The sequence below is a fragment of the Pinus tabuliformis genome, chromosome J (assembly GCF_031772625.1).
Source record: "Pinus tabuliformis cultivar Carrire ecotype Pingquan chromosome J, CPIR1, whole genome shotgun sequence".
In the NCBI taxonomy this organism is placed as follows: Eukaryota; Viridiplantae; Streptophyta; class Pinopsida; order Pinales; family Pinaceae; genus Pinus; species Pinus tabuliformis.
Window position 1 is genome coordinate 1,213,363,741 of NC_142295.1, and position 25,430 is coordinate 1,213,389,170.

Consider the following 25,430-nt stretch of genomic DNA (forward strand, 5'->3'; position numbering starts at 1 on the left):
TGTAGCATTGGATGTGTTCTAGCCTTGATATTTTGTAGAGAGGTTAGAATACAAGAGATCTCTAAAACCCAGAAATCGTTTCTGGAAATTCCACCTAGAAATGACTTAATTAGATTATTAACTAGTTTTTAAATATCTCCTAAGTCTAAACTTAGGGAATATGGTTAATTAATAAAAATTAATGAAGTCAAGGCATGAATGATCTACAAACTCACATGGATTGAATTCAAGTTAATCTTAACCATTGATTAATATTTAATCTTGGATGTTGGATTCCCAACAGAGGATTATAAGAAGAAGTAAATGGGTACTTGGAGAAGACACTTGAGCAGTTCGATTTCTGAGCAGATCGATTTCCAGAGTAGTAGCAGTTAGTTGCCAGCGAGAGAGCCAATGAGATCAAAGTAGTGAGAGAGGGGCAGAGATAGTGAAGCCGGAGGAAGGATTCTGGATCCGGTGAGTGAATTTACAGAGAGGCAGAAGAGCCACAGAGAGGTTGATGCAGAGCTGCGCAATAGCCTCTAGAAGCAAAGTTGATTTGCTGGGAGAGATTGGTGTTTTTAGTTCCAAAGGCTGGGAAGGAGTCCCAGAGTGCCGGAGAAGCGTCTTTCTAGTCAGCAAAAGGCAGAATGATTTCATCAGAGTCTAGTTCCAGGCAAGTCGTCCAGCCAGTTATGCAGAGCAGCACAGACGCTGACGTAGAGCCTCAGAAGGCCAAAATTTTGAAGGCAAGTTGTGCCAAGAGATTGCCTATGGGGTGAGGAAAATTCCTCCCCAACTTTTTGGCAGTATTTCTCTGTAGGATTTCCATTTTTGGCATCCCATTGTACTCATATTATTTCACTACTACTTAATATTAAAACCCTCAGCTGCTGCATCGATTTTCCCAAGTTGGGTTTTTCCAGGGATTTTTGTCCAAAAAATAACTGTTATTTTATGTGTGTGTTTGCATTTCTTCCAACATTTATTCTTCCACAGTTTTATGTGTGTAGGTTGCAGTGTGAGTTATTTAGTATTTGTTGTAAGAAACAGTAAATAAATTGTAAAATTAAAATAACAATTAGGAGAATAATTTCCAATTGCTGCAACAAGATTCTGGTTGTGGAATTTTCACATGGTATTAGAGCGCAGTTGATCCGCCGGAGAGCTTAGAGGCATAGAGAGGAGTTTCGTTGTTCAATGTGGGCAGCAGATCGAAACTCCTAGGGGTAGCATAGTCACTCTGCCAAGAGGCTGAGTTACTTGAGGAGATTCGATTTTTTAAGTGAGGGACAGAAAAATTCGATCTCTCCAGATCGAGTGATTCCAGAGGAAGAGGGAGCAACTCATTATTTTTGCAGAGCAGGTCTCTAGCTAGACGCAGTAGTTTTGCTGCAGTTTTCTAGAGCAGAGCTAGTGTCGGGTGGAAGGAACGAGAGCACACACTGAGGGAAAATTGTCCTCAAGGAACTTCTAGTCTCAAGAATTTCAATTTTCCTTGCATATCAGAATTCATTGTGAGAAAATTTTCTCACTCTAGAAGGGAGTGTAAATAGACGAGTAGCAGCTGAGTAGAAGGGAAAAGGAGGTTTTCGACATTTGTTTAGATGGCCACTGTTGGGCTTTGTGATCACGACAGGTTGGAAGGAGCTTCCAACTATGTCATCTGGAAGGCAAGGATTTCCTTCCTTATGGATGAGTTTGGCCTGAAGATGTATATTGATGCTGTGGTAGTAGTTCCCCAGGATGTAGATGAGCTGAAGGAGTACAAAAAGATGGTACGGGTGAAGAAATTGATCCTACATGGTGTTCAGGATCACGTTGTTTCTCATATAGCTGGAAAACATACTACCAAAGAGACGTGGGATACACTCTCCTACTATCCCAGGGTACTTCTGAGCAAAGGAAGATGTACCTTGAGGAGAAGCAGAGGCTCATCCGGATGCAGAAGGGGGAAGGCATAGACTCCTTCCTCACCAAGATTCAGGAGGTTCGGGACTAGTTGTCAGCTGTTGGGGAAGCGCCTCAACCCATAGAGCTAATGGAATTGGCACTAAATAGTGTCTCCGAGGAGTGGTTGGTATTTGTCGAAAGTATTTTGGGTAGAGATACCTTTCCAAGGTGGGATAGGATGTGGGCTGATTTGCAGGAGGAGTTGAGACGCGCTCCATCAGTGGCAGTAGCAGTGGATCGAAGCAGGTGAAGGAGTAGGAGAATGTGGCCCTCGCATCAAAGGGTCCTAGTTAGGGGTAGGGGGAGCAAAGAAGGAAGAAGAAGGACTTGTCGAAGGTCAAGTGCTTCAAATGTGGTGAGCTCGATCACTACAGTACCCAGTGTCCTTTCAGGAAGAAGGACAAAGAGGAGAAGTAGGACCAGAACGTAGCATTTCTAGAGATCGATAGACTTTCCTCTAGGTTGGAGGAAGACTTTGCCATGTTTATTGATATTCCTGCAGGAGTGAGGTGGGGTAACTTGGTGTTGTAGCCCCAGAGCGCTATAGATGGGTAGGATCCTTGATGAGGTCCACCTCATGGATCAATACCTTGCTACTAGGACCCATAATTTTCTGTAGTAGGATGAATCAGTGATAATTGATGTAGTCAGATGCTAGAGTGACAAATGCAGAGTCCAGTAGTAGTTAGATGTTGGGGAGCATAGTGCAAAGTTTCCAACAGTGCAGAGTCAACAGTAGAACAAAACCTTCAGTGACAATGCAGATACTAGCAGCAGTCAGAGACTCGGGTTACAGATGCATCATACTGATCATAGTTGATTTAGTATTTAGGATGCTTCTCAGCTGCAGTTGCAGCAACAACAAATGAGAGGGAGTTGCAATGCAGATGCAATGTTGGAAGCAGTATGGCAGTGTCAGTAGTAGCACAAATGTAGCGAATATCAGAGTTGCGCAATGGTTGGTGGGCAGCAGCAACTACACATCAGCAGTGTGACAGGAGATGATACAGAGACAGGGTGCTACTACAGGGTGAGCAGTAACACTAGAACACATTCCTTGCTAAGAGGGACTGTTAGTTTTTGTAGTATCAAATGTGTTCTAGCCTTAAAATTTTGGGGAGAGGCTAGAATACAAGAGATCTCCAAAACCCAGAAATCGTTTTTGGAAATTCTGCCTAGAAATGACATAATTAGATTATTAGCCAGTTTTTAAATATTTATGATGTCTAAACTTTGGGAATATGGTTAATTAATCAAAATTAATTAAGTCAAAGTGTGAATGATCTAGAACCTCACACGGATCGACTTCAAGTTAATCCTAGCCATCGATTAACATTTAATTTTGGTCATTGGAGTCCCAAAAGAGGATTATAAGAAGAAGTCGATGGGCACTTGGAAAAGACACTTGAGCAACTCGATTTTTGAGCATATTGATTTCCAGAGTAGCAACAGTCAGCTGCCACAGAGAGAGACAGTGAGATCGAAGCAGTGAGAGAGGGGAAAAGATAGTGAAGTCGGAGGAAGGAGTCCAGATCCGGTGAGTGTATTTACAGAGAGGCAAAAGAGCCACAAAGTGACTAACACAGAGTTGCGAAGTAGCCTCTAGTAGGGAAGTCGATTTGCTGGGAGAGATTGACGTTTTCATTTCCAGAGGCCGGGAAGGAGTCCTAGAGTGCCAGAGAAGCATCGTTTTGGTCAGAAAAAGGCAGAATGACTTCATCAGAGTCCAGTCCAAGGCAAGCCATTTATCCAGCTACGTAGAGCAATGTAGATGCTAACGGAGAGCCTCAGAAGGCTGAAATTCTGAAGGCAAGTTGTGTCTGCAGATTGCCTGTGGCATGAGGAAAATTCCTCTCCAAATGTTTTCCAGTATTTCTATGTTGGATTACTAGTTTCAACATCCAGTTGTACTCAGATTATTTCGTTGCTACTTAATATTAAAACCCTCAGTTGCTGCACCAGTTTTCCCAAGTTGGGTTTTTCCGGGAACTTTTGTCCAAAAATAACTGTGTTATTTTATGTGTGTGTGCTAGCATTTCTTCCAACGTTTATGCTTCTGCAGTTTTATTTGTGTAGGTTGCAGTGTGTGAGTTATTCAATATTTGTTGTAGTAAACAGTGAATAAATTGTTATATTAAAATAACAATTAGGAGAATAATTTCTAGTTGCTACAATAGGATTTCGGTTGTGGAATTTTCACAGACGCATGCACTATCTCGACCGAAAATCTCTCACTGGAAGCTCATACTGCCTACTATGACCTTCTCTAGCTGGAAATCACATCCTCCTTTCCTCCCCTAGAAAACTGGAAACCCTCTTAGGCTAGAAACCCCTTCCTAGAGTCTCTCTCTTCCTGGAATTTCCCCTGCGCTATGCAACTGGCCAATTCACACTACCACCCCATTTACACAAATTTCCTGCATTTCACACTTGCAACTGGAAACTCGCTCTCTCCTGATCCACCAAGGCACTGCAACTGTCTCTCGAGTCTCTAACTACAACTAACTCTACACTGTCTACTAAGCATCTGATTGCAACCAATTGTCTCATGCATCTGACTGCAACTAGCTTTGCACTGTCTCTCAAGAATCTGACTGCGTCTTGCTTGCACTTCGATTCTCCTGCTACTTATTACTATGGGCTCCCGTAACATAGGTATTGATCCATGTGAAGGATGCACAACAACTAGATTTAATCTACTGATCAAGCCCTCCATGGCTAGATCTAGACCTCTTGTTGTTCTTCTCATGGGTCGTTCCTGATCTGGGATATTGGAGAGTTGTACACCTCCTTCATCTAAGGATAATTCCACTTTATCTCCTTTCAAGCCCTATTCTGGATTGGAACCCTCCTTCGCTTTGCAACTCACACTAGATAACTCGCACTTCCTTTGGAACTTAACTCCTACAACTAGAAGTCGATTTGCTTCCCAGATCTCTGTTCTAGCTAGCTTGCATGACCTCTTTTGGCAATCTTGTACAACCATCTCTCGAAAACTGCAAAAATATGCAATACTCAAATAACTGGAGAAATCTTATCTCACTCCTCCAATTGGAAAATTGATTTGGAAACACTAAGTTTCCTCTGTAAAAACCAACTCGGCCTCCTGCTATAGATTCACACCCTCTTCTTGGAACTCGCACCAAGCAGAGTTCCAACTTGCACCAGATCCTGCAACTCACACCGACAACTAAGAAATTCTTTCGAAATTCATTCCAACGAATATAATACCTCCCTCTATTCTCTGAAGCTATTCACACTTTCTTCGACAAATAGATCCGACAATTAGAATAAAATTATTGCTTCATATCTGCGAAATGGGTAAACTAGCTATTCAATATGCTTTCTTTAGCCCTCTTCTGCAAATAAATTGACCTTTTTTTGACACTAAGAATACTGTAGAAATGAAACCCTTGTGTGCTTTCCTCTTCCTTCTCCTGAGTTGATCTGCTATTGCGAAAACCTTGCTGCAAAATCACTGTGCTAGATCTACTCACCAAAAACCCTCTTTGGCAAATCCACTCCCCACTGCTACAGATCTGAGGCAAATCGAATTTTCCTCCACTATGGAACTAGAAATCAAACTTCTGCCACTCTGCTACTCGCACTGCCTAGCTGGTTTGGGCATATGGAAATAGTGCTTCAGATCTCCCTTTGAAACTGCATGATTTCTCTTCCTTTCGCCTCTGAGCCTCTGATCTAATCAACTTCACTCTGATACCATGTGAAAATTCCTTGACTACAACAACTGGAAATTATTCTCCTAACTTGAACAGTTTATTTGTTTTCTATTAAAGTATTAACCACAAGTAGCAGATAATTCACACTGCAATTCTTCATAAATAAAATACTACGAAAGCTAAAATACTAGAACTGAGAAATAGAAGCACACACATAATAAAAATAACATCGTTATTTTTGGACAATTGTCCCTGGAAAATCTCCAAAGGGAAAAATAGTGCAGTAGATGAGGGTTTTATTATTATGCAATAGTTTGGAGTATAATAAACTGGATGCCTTTTACTGGCAATCCTCTAGCAAAAACTGATCACAACTAGCAAAATACATTGGAGACAAAATGTCTCCCTCTGCAAACCAACTCGGCCTCTCTCCAGTCACTCGCACTTCCTAGCAACTCACATTGCTGAACTAGAAATGCGTAGATCTAGCCTTTGGAAATTTGTATAGCCCCAGATCTTCCTCCAGGTGAGACGTCCAACCTCCCTCTACCTTTGGAAATGACTCGCTTTGCCTCCAGAACACTGATCCGACCTATGGAAATTGAAACAATCCTCTTTCGGCAATTCACACTGGAGTTTTTGGCTATTCGCACCACTCTGTACGACCTCCTTTGCAGATAATTTGGCCCCCTCTTTCTTGTCTCTCGAACACTGGAAATATTGAGGAAATCTTCCTTCAGAATCTCTGTGCCCAAATTTCTGCTGCTTCCTCTCTCTGATGCTTCCCTGAGCTTCAACTGCGTCCTTGCTAAATGCAACAAACTGGGTAGTCGAACTGCTCAACTATTTTCTGTATCTTCCCCAAGCCCCTTTGACCAACTCTTATAATCTCTAGTTGGAGCCTCAATGGCCACGATTTAATCTCCATCAACGACTAAGATCAGTTTGACTTCATCAATAGAAGCCTCTAGAGAAAAATCAATATGCCTTAATTAATTAACTTTAATAAACCACTTTTCCTAAGGTAGACTTAGGAAATATTTTAAAAATTCAATGTGGCATGTCATCTAGAATTTTTGCTGAGTTTTGAGACTAAGTTGACTTTGTGACTTTTGGGACCACATGCATCGAGAAACGTTAATTACCTTGGGAAATGTGAAAATATCTATTTTGTAAGACTACCATGCTGAGAACTATTTGAGGGATACTAAACCAAGGCCAAGGCCACATACAAGCTTTATGACCAATAACCATGCGATAAGACATAGTTGCTGTGAAAATTCCTTGAACTGCAACAACTAGAAATTATTCTCCTAACTTAGTAGTTTATTTGTCTTTTGTTAAATTATTAATGGGAAATAACGAATAATTCACACTGCAAATCTTCACAACTAAAATACTGCAGAAGCTAAAATACTAGAACTGAGAAATAGATGCGCACACACAATAAAAATGACATTGTTATTTTTGGATGATTGTCCCTAGAAAAAACCTGAAGGGAAAACCAATGCAATAGATGAGGGTTTTATTAGTATGCAGCAATTTGAGAGTACAATAAACTAAATGCCTCTTACTAGCAATCCTTTGGCGAATACTGATCACAATTGGAAAAATATACTGAGACAAAATGTCTCCCTCTGCAAACCAACTCCGCCTCTCTCCAGCCGCTTGCACTTCCCAATGACTCGCACTGCTGGACTGGAAATGCATAGATTTGGCCTTTGGAAAACTATACAGCTCCAAATCCGCCTCCAGGTGAGACGTCCAACCTCCCCTTGCCTTTGGAAATGATTCGCTCTGCCTCCAAAACCGTGATCCAACCTTTGGCAACTGAAACAAGCCTCTTCTGGAAACTTTCACTAGGGTGTTTGGTTGTTCAACTGCTTGTATGACCTCTGCTGATAATTTAGCCTCCTCTTTCTTGTCTCCTGGACACTGGAAATACAAAGGAAATCTTCCTTCGACATCTTCGCTCCCAAATTTTTGTTGCTTCCTCTCTTCGATGTTTCCCTAAAATCAACTGCACCCTTGTTGAACGCTGCAAACTAGGTAGTCAAATTTCTCAACTATTTTTTGTATCTTCTCCAAGACCCTTCAACCTGCTCTTATAATCTCTCATTGAAATCTCAATGACCACAATTTAATCTCCATTGATGACTAAGATCTATTTGAATTCATAAATAGAAGCCTCTAGAGCAAAATCAATTTACCTTAATTAATTAACTTTAATTAACCACTTTTCCTAAGTTAGACATAGGAAATATTTAAATGATGACTAATTAATTTAATTAAGGTGTTTCCCAAACTTATCTTGTGAAATATTTTTTGGGTTTTTGAGATCTCATGTTTCTTAGCCTTTTAGAAACAAACCGAGACTAGAACACCTCTCTGCTACTACCAAACTCATCAAAAACTAACACTCCCTCTTAGTGAGGAAGGTGTTCTCCACTATACCCATTTTTTCTCTGAAGTATATGAACTTATCTCTCACTAGAGCTTTTGTGAGTATATCAGCCACCTGTTGGTTTATGTTGTAGCCGAGTTGATCCGTGCTATTGTTGTCTGACATCTGTGATACCTCCTTCCTTCACATCTTCAAGCTGATCTGGCTCCCTGTCACTGGAAATCACTATGAAGAAACTAGTCATTGTCCACCATGCTACTGCACATACTCTAATTCACCTGCCACCAACTGTAGCTAAATCAATCTCTGATCTCGCATTGTTGGTGCCTCCGCACTGCCTTTGTGTTGCTGCAACCACTACAACTGTGTGTACTGATCTGCTAAGAACTTGAAGATCAAGGTTCCATAGGGTTGATCCCTCTGAAGCTGGACTCCCTCTGAGTCTTGATCTCCCATCTGAATAAGAACTGGGAAATCTCCTCCAACAAATTAAATTGGCCTCCTCCCTCCTACCGACACTCCTGCTTGCAACATGCATTGGATAACAGGACTGTGAAACACTGCTACTGGGAAACTCATTCTTTCATAAATTCTCTTCGGAACCTCCTGGTTACTCATACTCCTACCTGCAACATGCACTAGCTAATTGGATTGCATAGCAATGCTACTAGGGAACTCGTTCTTACCTCTAGAACTTGCACTGCCTACTCCTCCTCCTTTGGGAAACTCACTCTACCTTCGAAACCTATTTCGGTATTGGCACACACACTACTGACCTTCAAGAACACACTGGCTCGATTGACAAACTCGCACTGGTAGTTCATACTACCTACTACGACCTTCTCTAGTTGGAAATCATGGCTTCCTTTCCTCCTCTTGAAAACTAGAAACCGTCTTGGGCTAGAAACCCCTTCTTGGAGTCTCTCTCTTGCTGGAATTGCGCCTGCACTCTCCAACTGGCCAATTCAACCTACCACCCCATTTACACAAATTTCTTGCAATTTTCACTTGCAACTGGAAACTCGATCTCTCCTGATCCACTGAGTCACTGCAATTGTCTCTCAAGTCTCTCACTGCAACTAGCTCTGCACTGTCTACTGAGCATCTGATTGCACCCAACTAGCTTTGCAATTATCTCTTAGGTATCTGACTGCAACTAGCTCTGCACTGTCTCTCATGAATCTAATTGCGCCTTGCTTGCACTTCGATCCTCCTGCTACTTATTACTATGGGCTCCTGTAACATAGGTACTGATCCATGTGAAGAATGCACAAAAACTGAATTTGATCTACTAATCAAGCCCTCCATGGCTATATCTAGACATCCTGTTGCTCTTCTCACGAGTCGTTCCCGATCTCTCATACTAGAGTGCTATACTCGTCCTTCATCTAAGGATAATGTCCCTTTATCTCCTTTCAAGGCCTGTCCCTGATTGGAACCCTCCTTTGCTTTGAAACTCCGACTAGATAACTCGCACTTCCTTTGGCACCTAACTCTTGCAACTAGAAGTCGATCTACTACCTAGATCTTTGTTCTAGCTAAATTTTGCAGCCTCTTCTGGCAATCTTGTACAACCAACTCTGGAAAACTACAAAAAGTTTCAATACTGAAATAACTGGGGAAATTTTATCTCACTCCAATTAGAATATCGATCTGGAAACACTAAGTTTCCTCTGCAAAAACAAACTCAACCTCCTACTGCAGATTCACACCCTCTGCTTGCAACTCGCACTGGATCTTGCACCTTACACTAGATCCTGCAACTCGCACCAGCCACTGAGAAATGCTTCCAGAATTCATTTTGGCGAATATAATACCTCCCTCTATTTTTTGAATCTATTCACACTTCCTTCGACAAATAGATCCAGAAATTGGAAATGAAAGTATTCTTCAAATCTGCGAAATGTGTAAAATGACTATTCAATATGCTTGCTTTGGCCCTCTTTTGCAGATAAATCGACCTTTCTCTCACACTGAGAATACTGGAGAAATGAAACCCTCGTGTGATTTTCTCTTCCTTTTCCTGCACTGATCTACCGCTGCAAAATCACTGTGCTAGATCTGCTCATCGGAAACCCTCTTCGACATATTCACTCCCTACTGCTACAAATATGAGGAAAATCTAATTTTCCTCCACTATGGAACTAGAAATAAACTTCTGCCTGGCTGGCTGGGGTGGATTTGGAAATAGTGCTCCAGATATCCCTCTAAAACTGCATGATTGGTTTTCCTTTCATCTATAAGTCTTTGATCTGATCAACCTCACTCTGATACCATGCGAAAATTCCTTGAACTACAACAACGGGAAATTATTCTCCTAATTTTGACAATTTATATATCTTCTATTAAATTATTAACAACAAATAGTGAATAATTCGCATTGCAATTCTTCACAAATAAAATACTATGGAAGATAAAATACTAGAATTGAGAAATATATGCACACACACAATAAAAGTAACTCAATTATTTTTGAACAATTGTCCCCAGAAAAACCCCGAAAGGGAAATCTATGCAGCAGATGAGGGTTTTATTATTATACAGCAGTTTGAGAGTATAATAAACTGGATTCCTTTTACTAGCAATCCTCTAGCAAAAATTGATCACAACTAGCAAAATATACTAGAGACAAAATGTCTCTATATGCAAACCAACTCAACCTCTCTCCAATCACTCGCACTTCCTAGCAACTCGCATTACTGGACTCGAAATATGCAGATCTAGCATTTGGAAATTCGTACATCCCTTGATCTGCCTCTAGGTGAGACATCCAACCTCCCTCTACCTCTGGAAATGAATCGCTTTGCCTTTGGAACCCTGATCCAATCTCTGGTAATTGAAACAAGCCTCTTGCGGCAACTTGCACTGGGGTTTCTGGCTATTCACACTGTACGACCTCCTCTGCAGATAATTCGACTTCCTCTTTCCTGTCTCTCAGACACTGGAAATACTGAGGAAATCTTCCTCCAGAATCTTTGCTTCCAAATTTCTGTTGCTTCCTCTCTCTGATGCTTCCCTGAGCTTCAACTGCGTCCTTGATGAGTGCTGCAACTTGGGTAGTCGAACTGCTCAGCTGTTTTCTATATCTTCTCCAAGCCCCTTCGACCTACTCTTATAATCTCTAGTTGGTGTCTGAATGGCCACGATTTAATCTTCATCGATGACTAAGATTAATTTGAATTCATCAATAGAAGCCTCTAGAGCAAAATCAATCTATCTTAGTTAATTAACTTTAGTTAACCACTTTTCCTAACGTAGACTTAGGAAATATTTTAAATGATGGCTAATTAATTTAATTAAGGTGTCTCCCAAGCTTATCTTGTGAAATATTTTCTTTTTTTTGGAGATCTCGTGTTCCTTAGCCTCTTAGACAGAAACTGAGACTATAACACCTATTCGCTGCTACCAAACTCATGAAAACCTAACAATTGCACCTTGATGCAAGTTGGACTAGCCCATACATTGGTGATCACCCATGCATATGTGGGCTCCTCTAAAACCACGAGTCCCCCCAAGATCCTTCCGAAACCCCCTGATCCTATACATGACAAAGACACCAAGGACTTAGCTCAAAAGGACAGATCATGGCTCACCATCACAAGGCCTAGGACACCTAATACAGTGATTCACATAGATGTTTTTGACTTGTGAACTTGGGATTATAATGGTGATAAATGAAATGTGAAAACGTATGTGTGCCCTTGCTGACATGGGGTATGACAAGACGCTCTCCTTCCCTTGTTTATATGAAAGGCGAGGGAGGCCAACAATACGAATGGACCTACTCCACTACATGCAACCTAACACTACCAAAATATATGTCCACATTCAGAGTGCTTCAACTCTAAGTGACATATGTCAAACTTCAAGGAATGCACATCCAACAAGAAGGGGCCCAAGACAGAACATTCCTTAAGAAAAGTCCAATTCTCATCCTCCAAAGGCCTCCAAATCTCCAATGCTACCTCTTACGCCATTTGTATCTTCAGGTCCACTCCACCTACATGATTACTCCTTGACCCATGCATTCTCAAGTCAAGTACAAGCTTCCATGTAGGCAACCAAGTGCCGTCAAGCCATCTAGGGCTGAACATGCTTCTCAAAGATGCCAAGCACTTCCCCTCAAGGTAAGTCATCCTCCCAAGAAAGAAACCAACCTCTCCAATGGTGTTCCTTGATATCCCTTCTCCTAGCAGAGGTGTTCACATGCAATTTTGATGAACATGATAGTTTGGTCACATTTTGACTTTTGGATGTTTTCATGTTTAATGAGGCATCTCATGTTTCACATGGGTCAACACTTTTCAAGGAATTTTTGGGCTTCTTATGAACACTTGGACCTTTTATTGACTTGCCACATGGAAGACTATGGAGCACTCTCTTAGTTGATCATTAATTGAGCTTATTTTCACCTATTGTGAGGCCAACCCATATGTGTGGGTGTTATGACAACAAGGATGTTACGTAGAGCGTGATATGATGTAAAGGGGGTCACTTGAGTGAGATCCAGTTTTGAAGATATTACTTGGCACTCACTTAACACAATTTTGATGATGTGGAGGTGACTTAAAGGACACCATTTGAAGACCAATAAGATGAACTTGAGGTGTCAAACCCATCTATTTTGACATCAATATGGATGTTGAGGGTTTATGACTTGTTTTTGAGCTTGGGAAGTCACTCTTGTGCTTCATGGATGTTCCTTGACCTAATATATGACCATGGACATTCATTTGAGACATTATATGGAGGAATTTAAGCATTATATTGCACAACTTATGGTGTTGTTTTGGAGGAATTGTCCCATTTGGAGGATTTTGTCACCATTTGAGGATGTGTTTGAGCTTGTAGGTCTATTCAACAAGTTTGGAGGAATGTAAGGGTGATTGATATGCATTATTGGTAAGGTTGTTTCATGATCTGTATATGCTTGGGGCCTTTGGAGGCTAATGCGGTACCTTGGGGCATCATTCACCCTTCTTTGGAGGAGAGGACCCCTCTTTGGGAGTTTTTTCATCTCATTCATTTTACATGTGGCTTGACCTCTTTTACTTTATTGTTATGACAGATTAGTTAGTTGTAATTTTGATTTTCTTAACCTCGATTTAAGGAAAGACTTGAGTTAATATTATTTTATTATAAAAGAAGAGATGCATCATCTATATAAAGAGACGTAGTTCTTCCTTTGTACTCATGGTTGGATACTTGTGAGTGCATTCATTTTGGAGCCTAATTGATATATCTTTCTTGAAGCATTTAAGGTGTTAAGGGTTCTTTCTTTGTGGATGAATGTCCTCAGTTTTAGAAGCTTTTCTCATTTGGTTTTATTTTGGTGCATAAATATTGATGGTGAAATGTTCAAGTTCTCTACAAGCACTTCAAACCAATCCATTAAGGGGTGTAGGGTTTTTCTTCATTCCTCCTGTGTTGATTTGGTGAGTACTTGATTCCATACTTTCTTCTCCGTTATGGTTCCTTGGCTGAAGTATTATTTAATTTCATCAATTCATAGTTGATTTTGGATAGCAAAGGTTGTCTTCCATAGCAATCACTTGTAGACCTTGAATTATTGATCTTATATAGGTGAGGGATTATGCTACCTTTTTGGGGCTAGTCTTAAACCCTAATATGTGAAAGAAATAAGCCAACTCTCTTTAGGGTTTTCTTCTTCAACTCATTTGTTGCTTGATTCACCTTGATTCCTTTTCCCTAGTTGGATTCGGCATTGATATTAATGTCCTTCCATCACTTATTCTAAGAACCCTAAAAAACTCCAAGCCCCATTTTACTAAGGCTACTGTTAACTTCACCTTGTGCTCTTTCACTCACTAATCCTAATAGGGAATACCACCCCTAAGTCGAAGGAGAGTTGACCTAAAGTTGCAAATGATAGGTTGTTGAGGTGACAATGGTGACCTTCCTAGAGGCTTCCCTCAGATTTTATCTTGTGGATTAGGGCTTTCTTCATTACACAAATCTAGGCAATAATATTCCCTATAAAAAAATCATCATGTGAACTAGGTCTCCAATGCTCCAAGGAAGTGTGCCACGTAAGCATCAAGACAGGGTTTTGAAATCTATGAGCAAGCAATCTCCAATGTGTATGTCCATCATGGTACAACCAAGGGTTATGAACACACCATGCACCACATATGGCATGAAGTGCCACTAAGCATGGTGTAACACAGTTCTCCCCACCCAAAGTTTGTTTGTCCTCAAGCAACTATAATGTTGGATGTTGTAGCACCTGTTCTCCCTCCCATGTGGCATCCTCCTCTCGCAAATCCTTCCATTTGACTAGGAACTCTCTCATGACTTTATTCCTGAGCTTCCTCTCTCTCACCTCCAAGATAGGCTTTAGAACCAAAAATAAATGCCTCTCATCATCCGAGCATGGTAACTCTATGGCAGCTGTAACCTGTTGCTCCAAGGCCTTCTTTAGGCAAGACACATGGAACACATTGTGCACCTTGCTTCTTGGTGGAAGCTCCATCTCATACGCTACCTTCCCAACACGCCTGACCACTCGGTATGACCCATAGAAGTAATGCTTAAGCTTCTTAGCCCCCTTCTACTTGAGCGTAGATTGCTTGTATGGTTGGAGGCACAAAAAGACCAAGTCCCCAACCTCAAAGTGACCCTCAACTTTGTGCCTGTCTACATTTTCTGTTGGTTTTGAGTTGTCTACAAATTGTCCTTTAGGGCCATAGTGATCTCCTGGAAGTATGTTAGCAAAATATAAAGCATCATAACCATAAAGTGAACGGAAAGGTGACATACCAATGGACATATGGTAGGTGGTGTTGTAACAATACTCCCTGAGGTGAAGCCGCTTAACCGATGCACATTGTTGCCCTGTGACATAGTTCCTTGAGTAGCCTTCAATCCACTTGTTCACTATCTCTGTCTGGTCGTCGGTCTGAGGATGGTAGCTGGTGTTGGGGGTGAGCTCGGTCCCCACCAATTGAAAAAGCTCCTGCTAGAGACCTCCCATAAATTTGCTATCCCTATCACTGATGATGGTCTTTGGGAAGACCATGCAATTTGAACACCTCCCATAAAAATAACTCTACGACCCATGAAGTTTAATATCTAGCCAAAATAGCGAAGAAATGGGCAAATTTGGTCAATCTGTCCACTACTACATAAATGCAATCATGCCCCTGGATTGCTGGAAGTCTTGTAATGAAGTCCATAAAATTACTTTTCCACTTCCTCTCTGGAATAAGGAGTGGTTGAAGCAACTTGGCTAGATGTGTCTGCTCACCCTTATTTCTCTGACAAGTTTTTCACTCTTGAACACGCCTCAAGACATCCTCCTTAAGCCCTCTCTAAGAAAAACACTACTTGATGATCTTGTACACCTTAAGGAACCCTTGATGGCTTGTCATAGGTGAATCATGGGCCACATGCATGATTTTCTCCTGCAACTGTGAACCCAACACCAAGTATATCTTATCCTTATAGTAGATGATCTTATCCATCACCCTGTACCTATCATCCCCAAAAGTGCCATCCAAGATCTCGCATGCCTGCTGATGCTTGGAGTACTCCATTAGCAACTGCGCCCTCCAATTCTGAGTGATGTCCATGAGTGAGAGTGTCACGGTCTCCTAGATAGTGCATCTGCGACTACATTATGTTTCCCCTTTACATGCTCGATCTTAAAGTCATAGGCCTAGATCTTACTGACCCACTTCTGCTGTCTCTTATTGAGCTCCTTCTGCTCAAGGAAAAATTGAAGAAAATTGTGATCAGTCTTCACCCAAGACCTATTTCCCACCAAGTACTGTCAGAACTTGGCCAAGGCATGCATGATGGCCAATATCTCCTTGTTGTATATAGAATACAACCGCTCATAATATTGAAGCTTTCAGCTCTCATAGGCAATATGGTGTCCTCAGTGCATCAACACTGCCCCAATTCCTTCTCTAGATGCATCACACTCTAAAACAAAAGGTTGCATAAAATTAGGCAAACCTAACACTGGGTAGCTACTTAGCACCCTCTTGAGGTGCTCAAAATCCTCCTGCACCACATTTGTCCACTCAAAAGCTCCCTTCTTTGTCAGATCTATGACGGGTGTTGCTAGCTAAGAAAACCCCTTCACAAACCTCCTGTAGTATGTCCATATGTCCAAGAAACGTCATAACTCTGTCACATTCTCAGGTATAGGCCCCAAAATGGCCCTGATCTTGTCCTGGTGAATACGCACTCTGTCTTCACTGATCACATGGCCAGGATATAACATCTCTATTAGTCCAAATTCACACATGGAAATCTTGGCATATAATTGTTGCTCCTCAAGAATGCACAGCGCCTCCCCTAGATGCTGAAGATGCTCCTCCCATGTCTTGCTATATATCAAAATGTCATCAAAGAATACAAGAACACATCTACGCAGCGAAACACATGGTTCATGCAAGACTGGAAAGTAGTTGGAGCATTGGTTAGTCCAAAGGGCATAACTAGGAACTCGAAGTATCTCTATTTGAAAAAGGGTCAAGTTCTTCTCCTTTAGCATGACCTCTTCCTTTGCCTCTGTGAAACACTACTCCTTGGTACTTGGGTGGCATCACTTGCTATTTTGCTTACTGCTAGCCAAGAACATGCTCTGATACCACTGTAATATTCGTAATGGAAATATTTAGTAAATAATAGAGAGGTGCACTAAGCTACAATAATAGAAATTCAACACATGCATGCACAATTAGTAAACTATAAAATTTGAACAGGAAGTCTGAGCCATTTTATTAATAATGCTGAAAATTGTGTACAAATAGAGTAGAACAAAAGAACCTGTACTTGCCATTGCAAGCATGCAAAACCTAGGTGAAGTGATGTAGATCGAAGTGTTGGAAAATGGCCCAAGCATGTAACTTACACTGCCCAAAAATTTTGCTACTACTATTGAATAAGAACTGGAGTTTTTGCCCTCAAAAGTGCTCAAAAAATTCTGCAAAATTAATCCTGGCCTCTACACACCAACCCCATGAAAACCTAGAAAGGGTTTGGCCCAATTTCGGCTGACTTGGATGACCCTCAAAGGTACGAATGGCTTTGTCTAGTAGGCCCTACACATTGCAGGAGATACTTTGCTCAAATCTACTCAGAACAACTATTGAATGGTCATCCAAACTCCACACAATTTCTCCTCTGAAAATAGGCTTCCTCTCTAGCCCAATCTCTCCCAGAAACTAGCTGCTCCTCTCTGTTGCATAAGCTTCAACTAGTGAGCTCTACACACTTCATAAATGAGAGAAATTTGGCCCTGAAAATTCCCTCAATCTCAACTTTGCAAACCACCACAAAACTCTAGTCTCAACTATAACAGATAACTCCACAAAAGCTTGGAACTTTGCTCCAACTGTAGCTGCTCCAAATAAGGGGTGTGAATTTCCTTCAGCGCCCTAGCCACATGCAGAACTGGGTGAAATCTCCGCAATATGCTCAAGTGAAGCCCTGAATTAGACTCCAATTTTCCCTTACTAGGGAGGCCCTCAAAGTCCTTTGAAATAGGTGTGGAATTTATGCTTGGAATTCCTATGCTAAGTAGCACTTCTCTTCTTGTGCTCAACAGCTCCAGAGAGTTCAATTTTTGTACAGTGATAGATAGAAGATGCAAAAATGAGGCTTCCTTATGATATTTATAGATGTAGGTCCCTTCTCCCTTGGTGGGTCCCCAAATCCACTAGTTAGAACCTCCTTCTCTCTTCCCTCTCTCCTCTAGTGCAAATTTCCTCAATGGGGTCAAATTTCCCTTTTTGTGGTCTCCACATTCGACTAGCAAAATAATTATTCATTTTTCTCTAATGTGCATAGCCTCCATTTTTTCCAAAATCAAGTGGGGTCTACTCAACCCACTTTTTCTAAGTCCATAACATTAAAAATGTCAAAAATGCAAAAATTGAGGATTTCTTAGCAAAACCTTATTTAGTCGGGATATCACACAAAGCCATTGATTTTCAGCAAATTTGTGATTTTTTGTTGAGTCATTTGTGAAACCAGAAATCAGAGGGAAAATTTGCAAATTTTCAAAAAAATGTTTTTTGTTTGTTTGTCAAATTGTCTAAGTTCTCCATAGATTACATTAAGTTTGACCAATAGCTTGAGAAACCGTGACCCAGGGGCATCTAAGCCGTCAAAACCACCTAGGGCACCCTGCCACCACCCTTAACATGGCTGGATTTTTGCCCATGGAGTTTCGAGCAGGTGACCTTCACATCATGGAGTGACTTAATAGTACACCTTATCACCGTCTATTCTATGATGAAAAAATGTTTTTTTATGTACAGAATATGATTTAAAAAAATTGTGAAGGAAAAAAAATCCAATAAAAAGTTAAAAACAGAATAAAGACCTATTAAAATTGAAATATTTTTACAGTTTTCAAAGCTTTTCATTTTTTACCAAGTCATTCCACTCTTGATTTTTTTCTTAGTTTGATTTTTTTGAAAGCCATGAGTGTTTCCCAAATCCAATTTTTGTAACTAATATGAATGTATAAGGCATTTTCCCAAGTGAATAAAGACATTTACCAAGTAATATGATTTAGCTTTCTTGGAAGTGTAGAATGCTAGTGAATATTAACATTCCTCTAGTAAAGTGTATGGTAGACAGCAAATTCAGTATATCTGTGCAAATGGTTAACTAAGTTGTACTTCTCCCATAATATGCCTCTATAAATTTGTAGGTTGTTGTGCCTTTAGTATCTTGTTCCTTATTTTGTATATACGGTCTCATAGAAAAACAATTATAATACTAACTAAAATTGTTCGATGCTTATACAAATTGGGTGTGTAATAACTTTTCTCTCTTTAAAAATTGGGGATTCAGTCTACCATATTCTGTTAGTTGTGTGCGTGCTTTTTTTCCTGTTTCAATTTTCAATGTTTTTGTTTGAATGGAAAAAAGAAAATTTTACAAGTTCTATATCATTGAAATGTCATTTGGATATTAACTGAAGTTAGTAGTTGTGGGTCTGATCCTTAGGTTTTTTCGTCAATTCCTTATCTTCTTTTCTATGAGTCAAATGGCAACTGCTTTGTTCCGTGCAACGGCTGCAGTTTGTCGAAGCATAGCTGTTGCCAGCACTGGAGGTTCTGTGGCATTAGTGTTTGTCGTGTTATTCAGTGGATTTCTCATCCCACGATGTAAGTCCATTCCCTTCTTAATACATCTAATGTGACTGAAAATTCAATGCCCTTTAGGACTGAATTGTGCCACTCAACAAGTTTATCATGGTCAGCAACATTTTTCTATTGAAAAAGGAATTGGATGTTGTGATATTTTGACTTACAGCTTCAATTCCAAAATGGTGGCGATGGGGATGCTGGATATCACCTATGTATTATGGCGAGGCTGCAATTACAGTCAATGAATTCCTTGCTCCACGCTGGAGAAAGGTAGTGCATAAAAGCATCTGTAATGCTATTTTATTCCTGTTTCCATTAGCTTTCATTATCGGGACTAGATAAATGCTAATATTATTAGTTTTTATCATTTTGCAAGAGGATTGTTCCAAATCTGTATTTTTGGTACTTAATGCCATTGTATATTACAAGTATACACACACTGTTCAGCGTCTTGTTTTAATTGTATCGTGATATTTTGCCGAATATGTCAATCCTTTCTCCCTAGTTAATGCACCAGTGTGATTTTGCAATCTGCATGAAAGTCATTGACTTCCTAAGACATTAGCTCTGTTGAGGCGTGTTTATCTATTTCACTATATTTAATTTGTAACTTTAACACAAATGTTTGCAGTTGACAAGATAGGCTTTATTAGTTGTCACAAATGATGCTGCAAATAATGAGTTAAGTTTTCTTATGTGACAGCAATTGACTTTTCAAAACACCAGCCTTGGTATACAGGTGTTAGAGAGTCGTGGGCTTCTCCATGAAGACTACTTTTACTGGATAGGTGTTGGAAGTTTGATTGGATTTACAGTATTATTCAACCTTGGATACACTATTGCTTTAACATATTTGAACCGTATGTATCATTCTAACAAATATGATAGGTTATGCATTTCGAGATTATTTTACAAAGAGAGTGAAATAGTTATGGATTTTAACAGAAGTGATGGTGATGTATCATGTACTTTATCTATCTAACTATTTGTTGAAATATTCATGATATAAACAGCAATTGGCCAGCCTCAAGCTGTAATTTCTCGAGAAAAGCTAGCTAAAACCCACGATAATCAAGAAGACGCTATTTATCTGCATGGTGAATCAAACGAAATATCATCTATTAATCGTCCGGTATCTATCAAAGAAGGCAACAATGTAGGTATGGATTTATTCTTTCTTCTTGAATTGTACTTATTCGGATGGGTCAGAGGCTCGGAGCGTTCTATTATTTTTTGGCCAATCAACATTATTATTAAAAGCATCACCGTGTACGGTTCAATATATCCTTCAGGATTTAGGATTATAACTAACAGGGTATATTATATGAAGAACGAGTGATTGAATGAATGCAGTCAATTAAGTAGATATTTCTACGTTAAGTTCAATGGCCTCACCTTATTATCCAAAGATCCCTTATTAAACTAAAACTTGGTATAATCTAGTCCTCTGTACGAAGGCATATTTTTTGAATCTTCTAGGATGAAAATATTTTTCTATTATAAATATAAATGTGTCTTTCTATTTTTTGAATCTTCTAGTATGAAATTTTTTTTCTATTATAAATATAAATGTGTCTTTCCTTGTTCCTAAATGCATTAGCTAATTTTTTTCCATGGGGGATAGGATGAAAATGCACTTACTATATTGCTATTAGGATAGGGTTGATGAATTATCCTAGTTCACCCTTGGAGTGACGAGTATAGACAAATGGTGCACAGTTTCCGAGAACAAATTTCTCAGTATAGATAAGTGTGTGCACAGTTTCTGAGAAGAAATCTCATGTATGGAATGTGGAAACATGTGTCCAGTTAAGAGGTATTATTGCGAGGAACGTTTTCAATTGGTGTTCTTGTTATAGGTCGGTCTGGTAATCCAAATTAGGCATTGCTGCAGTTCATGTAGCTATTATATTGCAGGTCAGCCTTACTACTTCGATTTTACCTTATCATTTCGTGTTTTGGTTTTACATTGGCATTTTGAGTTTAAGTAGGCCTTCTCAACAGTAATTGTGTCTACCGTTAAGGGTCAACTCGACTCACTTCTATAAAATTTGGCCATTACATTACCTTTGGTGTATGGATTTTTTATTGGTAGATTATAATTTGACAGATATTGGATGAATGGATTCTGTCTTTTAAAACTACTCATGTAATTAATTTCTCATGAATTTACTTTATGCTTGCAATTTGTATTTCTTTGCAAATAGTCGTAGCTGTCTATCAACACTTCATTTTGAGTGGGTGTGACAACTTGAGCACCACCAATTTGCTGCAGGGGAAGGTGACCTTCTTGATTGTCATGATTTATAGATCACAAGTAGAACGACTCAAATGCTTTATGTTATTTCTATTGACTTTTTAACAGAAATTTACCTATTCCACTCGAAGATTTAGAATCGTGCATATACAAAACAACTTACAATCTTACTGTACAATGGTTGGTTCAAATCTAACAAGCTTCTTACTGATTTACATTTACTTTTGAATAGAAATATCCCTGTTTCGATAACATAAGATGCACGTTAAAAATACCTACATTATCTAATAGTTAGAATATCTAGTATTGAAATTCTACTTGATATGTGGCTAAATCTATTCCTCTTAATTTTATTTTACAGCTGAAGTGCTGTTACAGGATTTGAACAGTGCATCTAATAGAAGGGAAAGCTTTTGCAAAGGTTCTAGTTCTGGCATGCTACTGGGTGCAAAACATGGAATGATATTATCCTTTCAGCCATTGGCAATTTCTTTTCAAAATATCCAGTATTTTGTTGACATCCCTATGGTAATACTTTAGCTGAACCTCCCTGAAGCTATTCAAGGTGTGATTGAACTGTGTAGGATTTTTGTCTCTTCATGAAATCGTTTCATTTATTTTGTAGCAGGAAATTAAAGAACAGGGAGTAACAAAGCAAAAACTTCACCTGCTGAAAGATATTACAGGAGCTTTCAGGCCAGGTGTTTTGACGGCTTTAATGGGTGTCAGTGGAGCTGGAAAGACGACACTGTTGGATGTTCTTTCTGGAAGAAAGACTGGTGGCCATATTGAGGGAGATATACGAATTTCAGGCTTCACAAAAGTGCACGAAACATTTGCTCGAATATCAGGCTACTGTGAGCAGAACGACATACATTCTCCACAAGTTACTGTCCACGAGTCACTGATATTTTCATGTTGGTTGCGCCTTGCACCTGAAATAGATTCAAAGACCAAGAAGGTGACTAATGCAAACGAGTCCCTCAGCGCAATCTCATACTGTTAATAGATGCCTAAATTTGATCATTTTTTTTTCCTTCAATTTTTGACAGAAGCATGGGTTGCTTTGCTAACTTGGAGTTTTGCATTTACAGCTTTTTGTAAGTGAAGTCATGCAGCTGGTTGAATTAGATGAACTGAAAGATGCTCTAGTTGGCATTCCCGGTGTCAGTGGTTTATCTACTGAGCAACGCAAAAGATTGACAATTGCTGTAGAGCTTGTCACGAATCCTTCTATCATATTTATGGATGAGCCCACCTCAGGTTTAGATGCACGTGCTGCTGCAATAGTAATGCGGGCAGTGCGGAATATAGTGGACACAGGAAGGACAATAGTTTGCACTATTCACCAGCCAAGTATTGACATTTTTGAAGCATTTGATGAGGTACATTTATGTAATATATATTTTAAGGACTATTACTGAATATTGAAAAGCCTGATATACATTTTTTGGGATTATGGATGCATTTACATTGTCGGATTGAGGTGAACTTTTGGCTGGTTACAGTTACTGCTAATGAAGCTGCGAGGTGAAGTTATTTATGCTGGTCCATTGGGTTACCATTCAGAAAACGTTATTGAGTATTTTGAGGTTGAAAATCAAGACCTGATACCATGCAGTTTTGGTTATATCCAAGTATAATAAATTTGTTGCTTGAGAGAACAAGCCTTCAGGGAAGTTTATGTAATAGTGCTTCACTTTAATTTCATCTGCAGGCTATTCCAGGAGTGTCAAAGATTAAGGACAAGTATAATCCTGCAACATGGATGTTAGAGGTGACCTCTATGGCTGCAGAACAGCGCCTTGGTATAGACTTTGCTCAGATCTATAAAGAGTCAACTCTTTTTAGGTAAGTACAAGGGAAGCCCTAGGAATCAATAGATTTCTAAACCCTTGTTTGTCTTACAAACCTGTAGAATTGTTTAGTTTTCAATGATTTCTGAAATACTAATAAATCTTATTTTTTTAAGGCAAAACAATGAACTCGTTAAGGAGTTATGTACACCAGCTCCAGATGCCAAGGACCTTTATTTTCCAGCTGCCTATGCGCAGTGTGCCTGGAAACAATTCACTACCTGCCTCTGGAAACAATTTTGGGCACACTGGAGAAGACCCGATTACAATTTAGTGCGTTTATCCTTCAGTTTTCTTATTGCATTGCTCTTTGGCACTATCTATTGGCAACAAGGGACAAAAATGTAAGCTAATTCGTTGCACGCTGTAACACGCTTTATGTGTTCAGTATATAATCTAGCACTTATTTTAAATAGGTCCATTCGGTTTTGAATCCCGGTTTTCCTGATAGTGAAAACCATCTGTGCTAACCATTGCTTTTTAAATCTATGTGCACATAATTCATTACTGACAAGAAAATAAAGATAATTTACATTTTTGGCCTATTTGCAACAGAAATGACGAAGAAGACCTTTTAAAGATTATGGGGGGCATGTTTGGTGCGATGTTTTTTATAGGAGTAATTAATTGCTCCTCTGTGCAACCTTTTGTTGATGTGGAACGCCAGGTATTCTGTAGAGAAAAAGCAGCTAGGATGTGTTCTCCAATTGCATTCGCTTTAGCACTGGTAAGGAATCCAAGGCCTTATTGAAAGTGACCTGAAAAATATTGATAGTCTTAAATTTGCACATTTTTAGCATATCTCAATTTCCGTAGAGGCTTACAACAAATTTGTTGGACATAAGAGTCTTGGGAAGTAGAATATAATCATCTCTGAACGAGGTTACATATGTCCATTCCATAGCATCATGTTTATATTTTGAGTTGGTTGATCACTGATAATGTCAGGATAATAATACATTTGACAAACCAGAAAGATGTTATCTTGTGGTTTCCTATTTGCTGCAGGTAGTAGTGGAACTCCCATATATACTTTTCGAAACAGTTCTCTATGGACTTGTTACATACTCAGTTATGGGTTTCCATTGGTCTGTTTATAAATTCTTTTGGTACCTCTTTGTTACTCTTTGCACTTTTCTCTATTTTACCTATTATGGGATGCTGGCAGTAGCAATCAGTCCAAATGCTCAAATGGCAGCTGTAATTGCATCTGCGTTTTGGTCCCTCTTCAATGTCTTTTCAGGCTTCGTCATTACAAGACCTGTGAGTGTACCATTGAACTAGCTAGAGATATGGTAAACATTTTTTTGGATGGACAACTAGGGTGCTTGCATTCCAAATAGGATATATTCACGATTATTTCACTGATGACAAATTTGTGGGCAAAACTGTTGCAGCAACTCCCAGCGTGGTGGGTGTGGTACTATTGGATTTGCCCTTTAGCCTGGACTTTGAATGGGCTCCTGACTTCTCAATATGGAGATATGAGAAAGAAAATCAGTATCGTTGGCAAGTCCTCAACAGGCAATTGAAGGTTTCTTGAAAGACTATTTTGGATTTCAACGTGACTTCTTGGGTGTTGTGGCGGCAGTCTTGGTGATCTTTCCAGTATTCTTTGCACTCTTGTTCTCTATATCTATGAGCAGATTCAATTTTCAGAAGAGATGATAAGTATGTTTACAAGAGAACTGTTATTAGTGTTGTAGACATAACCATAACCTCCACATTGGGTATTAGATTTCACATACATGAGCCATTTTTGTGTAAGCTCATGATTTTATAAAAATACTGTATTTGTAAATATGTCGCTTCAATATAATAAAAGCCTAGTACCAAAATCTGTATAATAAAACCCTAGTCTATAGTGTCGTTGGTCTAGTGATGGAGGTAGGTTGTCACCATGCTTAAGACCGAGGTTCAAACCAAAATGGGTATAGAGCTTTGGAGGTGAAGTTATTCACTTAGTTTCATGGTATTTCAAATGCAATACTCACCTAGTGACTTTATTGATCACTAAGTTTTATATTAGACCTAGTGACTTTATTGGTCACTAAGTTTTACATTAGAGTTAAAAAAAAGGATTTTTACCTATCGGATTTGGATATAGTTAAAAAAAAGGATTTTTACCTATCGGATTTGGATACAAATAACTATTTGTTGGTGTTT

At 39.5% G+C, this 25,430-nt stretch overlaps 1 pseudogene across 1 annotated transcript in view; it reads left to right on the forward strand.

Annotated features, from left to right (window-relative positions):
* LOC149231505 (ABC transporter G family member 36-like) overlaps positions 1 to 25,000 on the forward strand; it is a 123,400-nt pseudogene extending 98,400 nt beyond the window's left edge. The window contains exons 8-20 of the transcript XR_016248072.1: positions 19,009 to 19,169; positions 19,318 to 19,421; positions 19,855 to 20,011; positions 20,165 to 20,311; positions 21,770 to 21,936; positions 22,037 to 22,369; positions 22,503 to 22,793; positions 22,917 to 23,000; positions 23,126 to 23,259; positions 23,381 to 23,608; positions 23,820 to 23,991; positions 24,273 to 24,527; positions 24,662 to 25,000. The product of XR_016248072.1 is annotated as an ABC transporter G family member 36-like (transcript). The remainder of the gene's footprint in view (positions 1 to 19,008; positions 19,170 to 19,317; positions 19,422 to 19,854; positions 20,012 to 20,164; positions 20,312 to 21,769; positions 21,937 to 22,036; positions 22,370 to 22,502; positions 22,794 to 22,916; positions 23,001 to 23,125; positions 23,260 to 23,380; positions 23,609 to 23,819; positions 23,992 to 24,272; positions 24,528 to 24,661) is intronic.
* The last annotated feature ends 430 nt before the right edge of the window (positions 25,001 to 25,430 follow it).